Genomic DNA, 7,240 nt, shown 5'->3' with positions numbered 1-7,240 from the left:
ACTAAATTCACTGGCTTCTCAAATAGCAGCTGTTTCTTTCTTCCTCTTCTCCCACACCAGTTAATCTATAATAGATAATACACTGAAGTATTCATCACTAATTAGGACGTTGAGAGCCAAAGGCATTAATCATTATTGAAGTAAAACAAAACATTTCAACATTTTCCCTGATTAAAATAGGGAGTAAATGATTTACTGGGCAGCTGCAGAAATATAACAGTCAGTTGCATCACTCCAGTTTCCAGTTGAGGGCTCTTATTTTTTTACGTAAAACTAAAACTAAGTACGTGGGAGAAAGATGATTCAAACAAATTTTAAAAGTTGCAGGGCTGCTCCCCTGACATTAGTACAGGATAATACAATTTGCATGGCCTTGTGCCAGGGAGAACTTCTGCACTTCAGAAACAAATTGCTGATCTCATTCCCTCTGTGTTTCCTTAATACAACAGTTTTATTCTAGCTAGGGAGTCCAGAAGAGGGACTTCTGATGAATGGAATTAGCGTGTCACCTTGCAACCAATTTGACCATGTCTCGCCTCAGTCAATATCATTCCTTTCCAAGACTACACTAGCTGCTCACTGATCTCTAGGGCTAGGGATAGGCATTCAAAAAGCCTGAGCCTGAATTGATTCAGTCTTTGCAGGTTAATTTAGTCTGGCTAGTTTAAATTAGTTTGTCACACACAGACATTCCAGACATGCAGGCACATGCCTGCAGTGGCTCAGGCTAGAAGCTGGGGGGTGCTAGAACAGCCCTCCCTTCCCTTCAACAGGGCTGAGCTGAGGGGGGTGTGGCCAGGCCCCGGCAGGATTAGGGAGGGGTTCCCCACTTCCTTGATAACAGAGCATTTATCAGCTCTGTTGTCAGTATTTATCACCCCATCAGAAAACAAACAGCCTCTCTCATTAGTTCAAGCTCTTGTTAAACTAAGAAGGAACAGAAGGACATTGCCAGTCAAGCTGTTTGTTGATTAGCTCCAAAAAGCCCTAGGTTGGCACTGCTGTCTGCCACAGCACAGACTGTAGCCAGCATGTGGTATGTGAGCTAATGTTGAGGTGTCTATGTAAGGCAGAGGGGACAAGGGATCCTTGCTTATCAAGGAGTGGTGAGGGGAGGGGGAGAGTAGGAGGAAACCAGGCAGACACTGCTGTGCCTGAAAGTCTCTGCCACAGCTGCAGCCAGGGAGCAGGGGTTAGGGGCCAGCCCTGCTGTGGAGCAGAGAGTCCCACCCAGCCCAGAGAGCATGCTGGGATGTTGAGGGAGTCTGAGTTAACTTAAACCAGCAAGGGTTCTGGGATAGACAATGCATAAACTGGTTTGAGCCAAAGCAGTTAAGTCTGCTATTACATTCAACCAGGTTTATCTCAAACCAGTTTCAGCCATTTTCAAACCAGTTTATGTGCACTGAACATCTGTTCTGTTATAGGTTTAAACCAGTTTTTGATCATTTAAACCAGTTTATGTGTAATGTCTGTCCCTAGCCTAGGACTCCAGGGGAAGCTAGAGCCACTTTCTGTAGGCAGCATCTATATTCAGTATAGACCCTGGAACAGTCCGGACTACTGATGCCTCCTGGACATTTTCTCACACAGTGTTTATTTATATTGCTTGTTAGAGATATAGATAGATACTTTCTATTTCCTGCTCTAAAATATGAAGGATGACAATCTTCACACGGCAATACTGGGTAATGAGCTCAATTCATCCTTCTGTTTGTTTATTGGACAGGTTTTAAATTTACTAGGGCATGGATTTTATGTTGATTTAACTCTTGAAGAACCCCACACAATTCTGGAGCTAGCTAAATAATTACAACAATACTTTGTATGACATTCAAATTATCATACCTTTTCAATGTTTTATTGTGTAAGTGACTTCAGGCACTTTGATAAGTGCAATGATCATTCAGGAAGGAGCTGCTTTTAGGGTTTTGTCATGTTTACACTTAGTATGTGTAAAACCTGTGTGAGTTTAAAGTTAGAATGTGTTCTGAGCAGTCTCATGCTAATGTTTACTACCATCTCTAACATGCATAGCTCTCTGATAGGGGTATGCGAAGTGGGCCCTACTCGATTCAGATTTGGATTTGGCCTGAATCAGGGACAGCGATTCAATTTGTTGATTTGGATCACTGTCCCTGATTCTATTCAGCCAAATCCAAATCTGAAGATTCAAAGCTGATTTAGAGAATCAGCGATTCAGACATAGTCACAGCTTTAAAAGTTTTTTCTACGTACCTTGAAGTAGCAGGCATGGCTTGTAATTGCTGCAATGCTGGAGTGCATGAAGCATCCCACAGGAGTGCGGGGGGCTCTCCACGTGCTCAGTGGTGAACCCAGAAGTGGATCAGAAGTACTCCTGTGCTCCCGCAGCTCAGCAATCAGCCACAAGGGGACCCTGGGTGCCCCCACACAGACCCAGAAGGCACCAATTGCTAAGCTGAGAGGGCACGGGGGGCACCCGTGTGCTCCCCAGCAGACCTGGAAGTGGACCGGAAGTGCTTCTGGTCCACCTACGGGTCTGCTGCCGAGCGCGCCAGGGAGCCCCCCCGTGCTCCTGTGGGAAGCTCTATGCACCCCAGCATCTCAGCATTCATGAGCCCCTACTACCTAGAGGTATGTAGAAAAAACATTTAAAGCTGTTTGTGTCCAAATCTCTGAATCTTTCCAAATCTCTCTGAATCGATTTGGAGGGTTCCGATTCGATTCGGAAAGATTAAAGAGTCCTCTGATTCGATTTGGATTACGAGATTTGGTCACCGAATTGGGCTAAATCTCTGCTGAACTGAATTGGGGACCGAAGCTTTGTGCAGTCCCACTCTCTGATTGTCAGTCCCAGCCCTGGCATGGCATTGGAGTCTTGAACCAACTGCAGCACAGTGTCAGTGTGGGACAATCAGTAATCAATAATGTGTAATCAATCAGCAATGTGTGGTCACTCTCTTTTTAGGTGCTTTGGAAGCACAGGGCACCCATACACAAGTGTGGAGGCTACCCCGATGCGCTGGAATTCAATTAATTGAGTCTGCTGTAGTGTGGCACTTACCATGCTCCAGCATCCTCCTGCGTCTCATGTATCAGTGTTCCCATGCTTAAAAATGGCAGCGGGGCACTTGAACTAAAGCTTATAGAACAAGCTTTAGTTCAAGCACCCCTGCCACCATTTTGAAGCATGGGGTTGTTGATATATAAGAGGTGAGGGTGCTTTAATTAGAGAGGCTTTTGGAGCTGCTCGTTGAACATGTGTAAAAGTGCCCATGTACAGTTTAAAGAAACCTCCCAGTAAATATACTGGTTTGTCAATAAGGAGTTGACACAGGTGTGATAAAGATACCTTCTGATTAGCTTTAGGTTTGGAGGCCATTTCTTGACTTTTAGGCCCTGATCCTGCAACCTTCTGTATTCATCCTTAACTTAAACCCAGTAAGGCTATTCCTCTGGGTCAAACTAACAGCTAAATGTTTGTAGAATTTGGTTCTTAGGTAGTAACTTTTTCAGGGAGAGATTTTTCTTTTTTAAGATATGGGTTTGTGTACATATAAGTTATTGCAGAATGATCTAGGATGTGGCGTTAAAGCATAACAAGTATGACATCCCACATGGCCTCCCTTTTCCACACTCTGGAAGTAGGTTAAACTAAACTACAGAAATGCATTTGTAGTGTAGAATAAGTGTGTCTGCATGAGGAACTATGGATTAGTTATTGGGAAAATAACTAGAAATAGGTATTTCAAATGTAGTCAAACTCTTACTTTGTCCCTTAGCTAAAACCATATGGTCCTGACCATGAATGGGCCCCATTGCATGCTACCTAACATAAATCCTAATAGTAACAGCACTACATGTGATTGGGTTATTTGTACTGTTTGTTTATGTTTACATTATTTGGACTGTAGAAGTAATTTTGTTTTGATGGAGTTTGTTTTGGTAGCAAGCTGTCACATCTTTAGGTTTTATACTATGGTGGGATGAATGCTCACAAGGCAGGCTGTGCTGATTTTATTCATAAACCATTAGAGCGTGTGGTAGAACATCCCAGCTCCATCTAATTAAGCAATAAGTCACCACAGGCAGCAGTGCCTTTCTGAGGGATTATTGCCCACCTCAGCTGTATTGTTGAAAGGCTCAGGGCTGTAGGCCATGCAACTTGAAGAGCTGTAATCCTCCAGAAATGCATTGCTTGGAATATTTTGCTAATATGATATTAATATTATTTTTTTGCTAAATTCTACACTGTCTGATCTTGTAGCTTTTCTGCTCATGTTTTGGACAGCTATGAAGGGTGGGTTCAGTTGAAACAATATTGTCTTCTTACTAAAGCCTTGAGTCAGGCAGATACTAAGGAGAGTGGGACATTCAGTCACTTTCTGCTTCAGCCTAGGACTTGGGGGTGGTGATCCTGAACAAGATCTCTGGGTCATGCATAGGTTACTGGAAGATCCAGTGGAGTCAATCTTTGCTGGAACACTCAAGAAGCACATACAGCAATGACCTGGATTTTGGCTATATACAGGTGTTACATCTCTGCGGGAGAATAGCAGCTCTTCTGATAGAAGCCAGAAGTATACAGGCATTCACACAATTTTCCCCAGAACAAAACTCGTCTCTCAGGTCCCTGGGCCTTCCTAAGACCAGGGGTACCCTGGTCTGGGAAGTGCACAGGGTGCAGCTGCTGCTTCCCTCTTTCTGCTCTTTGGAAGAGTTGAGTGGCAAAGAAAGGCTCCCATGCCTTCTCCACGCTGGGGTCAGCTTGGTCTGGAGAAGGCCTGGGGGGGCAGCTGCTTTCATTCCTTCCATACATTGAGAAGAGAAAGAAGTGGCTCCTTACTTCCTGTTCTCCCCTCAGACTGGGGTCTCTGGGGTTGCTGGGCTGCTCCAGGCCCCCCAGGTAGCCGCTGGGGTAGCCAGTGGGGTAGTCGCTCTTCCCCATATTTTTCCAAGACTGGGCTCAACCAGACTTGGCAGCAGAGAGTGGGGGTTGCAGGCTAAATGCATGTACTGTTCCCTCTCCCAGAAACATTTCTTGTGGTTAAAAAATTTCTACTGCTAGAAATGAAGGCCTATTCATGGCTGTGAGCAGGCCATGTTCTTCCACTTTGGAGCCGTGTCAGATTATCCTGATCTCTGTCTCTCTCTCTCGCCCATTCACCTGCCACATCTTGATGGAAAATGTGTGTTCAGGAGGATGAATGTTTTTGACTTGCTGGTCCGTCTGACCCTGTTGCGGATCTCCTACAGGTCTCCACCTCTCCTACACTCTGCCCCTTTCCTCTTGGGTTGATGGTCACTAATTTCCATGGATGTTGAGTGGAGACTACCCTTGCTTCTCTCTCTCTCCAGTCTTTAATTCGCAGTATCTTGTTCTCCTTCTTTGCCAGCTCAGTTGCTATATAACTGCTTTCATCAAATCAAGTAAGAATTATCTCCATTGAATCATTCACAGTTCTTCCCCTGTGGGTCCCAGGCCCTCTGACTTTGGCCTCCTCAGTTTTCCCTTTTTGGGAATCTTTGGGTGAAGGGTTTTTTCCCTTCCCCTCCCTCCCACTATTCTTCTCTGGTGTGGAGGGGTTAAATCAAATAGAGGTCTTCTGTGATCTCTCTTCCCTCTATTCCTTTATAACTCAGCATGTATGGGTACATCCTTCTTTTCCCTTCTCCAGGGTACACTGGACTGCAGGCAGCGTGTTTCTGCTTGGTTTTCCCCTGACCTGCAGGACATGTGTAACCTGTTTCTTTATGCTGGCTGCCTCAGTTTTCTCCTTGGTCCCCACTCCTCCTAGCGGACCAGTTCACTTTCTATCTATCACTTTCCGTCCTTCCTTTGCTGGTTTACACCAACCATTTCCTATAGGTGTGCTTCCCCTGGGGCATCAGCTCGGGCTTCTGTCCATGTTTACTTATTTTTTGGGAGGGGGGAGAGGGGGTTGAGTCAATCTCTGCCCAGGGCTTGTCCCAGTCACAGCAGCTCCTGAGGATCTAGCACACAGGTCTTCTTTTTGGGGGCATTTTCCCTTCTTGTTGTCTTCAGGAAGATTTTCCCACCAGGGATGCCAAATGCTGAGCTCTCCTCAACATCCTCCTTTTAAAATGCCCGCTTCCCACCATGGGCCCATCAGGGCTGATTCCCTGGAGCATGTGTTTTTGTGCTTCTGGGATTACCAGCAGCTGTGTTCCCCCAAGTGCTGGAGCCACGCTGCTCATCTGGACCTGGTCAGGTGAGTTCCTGGCTAGCATGCCTGTTGCTGTGGAAGCATGGCAGGGGCTGGGACCCTGTCCCTGCTATAGGGGCCTTTGTCTTCTCCCTTCTCCCATACTTTAATTAAACTTAATTTAGTATATCCTCCACAAAATAAATAAAGGTCAAAACTAGAGGTCAGGGGCAGTAAAAAACGGCAGAGAGGAGGGGACTGTGAGAGAGGATATGGGTCTCATGGAACACAGGAAAAGGGGGAGGAAGAGGTCAGTTTATAGTGCAGGCACAGAGTGGAAGTAGAAGTGGTGTATAGAGGAAGAAGGGCTATGAGTAGTAAGCTATTGGGGTCATTAAGTTGCATTGTAGTACCAAAGGAAAAGGAAGAAAGCTTTTAATATAAAGGTAGCAGTCCTTCCAAAATGGACTGGGGACTCAGAGCAGCAGGAATCACCAGAGTTGAAGGGTATGCTGGAGGAAGTACTGAAGGCAAGAGGCATAAGGGGTATGGGAGGGAGTGTGCTGGCAGAAATGCTAGTTAGGGATGATTGTTTGGGGAACAAAGCTGAGGGATGCTAAGTTTGGGACAAGTATTTGGGGAACAAAGCTGAGAAAGAGGTAGTGGAGTTGTCCTGCACACAGGGCTGGAGTATGGCCAGTTAAGCAGTCATAGTCAGGAGTAGGCAGGAGCCAATGGTTATGGAAACCCTAAGGTTGTAGGGAAGCAACCTTGTGGGGCTTAAGGGAGAAAACAGTATTTGGAAGGCCTCAGTCAGCAATAGAAAACACTTTTTGGAAGGTAGAGTCAGTAAAAGGAGAACAGAAACAATGGCTGGAAGGGAAGCAATGAACTAATTAAGACCCTGGTTCAAGGAGCTCCAGAATCATCTGATAAATTAGCCAAAGTGTAAGTAAATTACTGAGAAGAAAAGGACATCGCCCCTATCTTGAGATATCCTCAAGTAAGATGGTCTCATTAGTTGCATGTGTGGGTTCACAGAACTGGCTAGAAGATCTTTTGGATCCAAAGGGTGAGAACGGCACCTCAGA

The sequence above is a fragment of the Alligator sinensis genome, unplaced genomic scaffold (assembly GCF_000455745.1).
Source record: "Alligator sinensis unplaced genomic scaffold, ASM45574v1 scaffold181_2, whole genome shotgun sequence".
NCBI lineage: Eukaryota > Metazoa > Chordata > Crocodylia > Alligatoridae > Alligator > Alligator sinensis.
Note: the sequence above shows the minus strand (reverse complement) of the source record.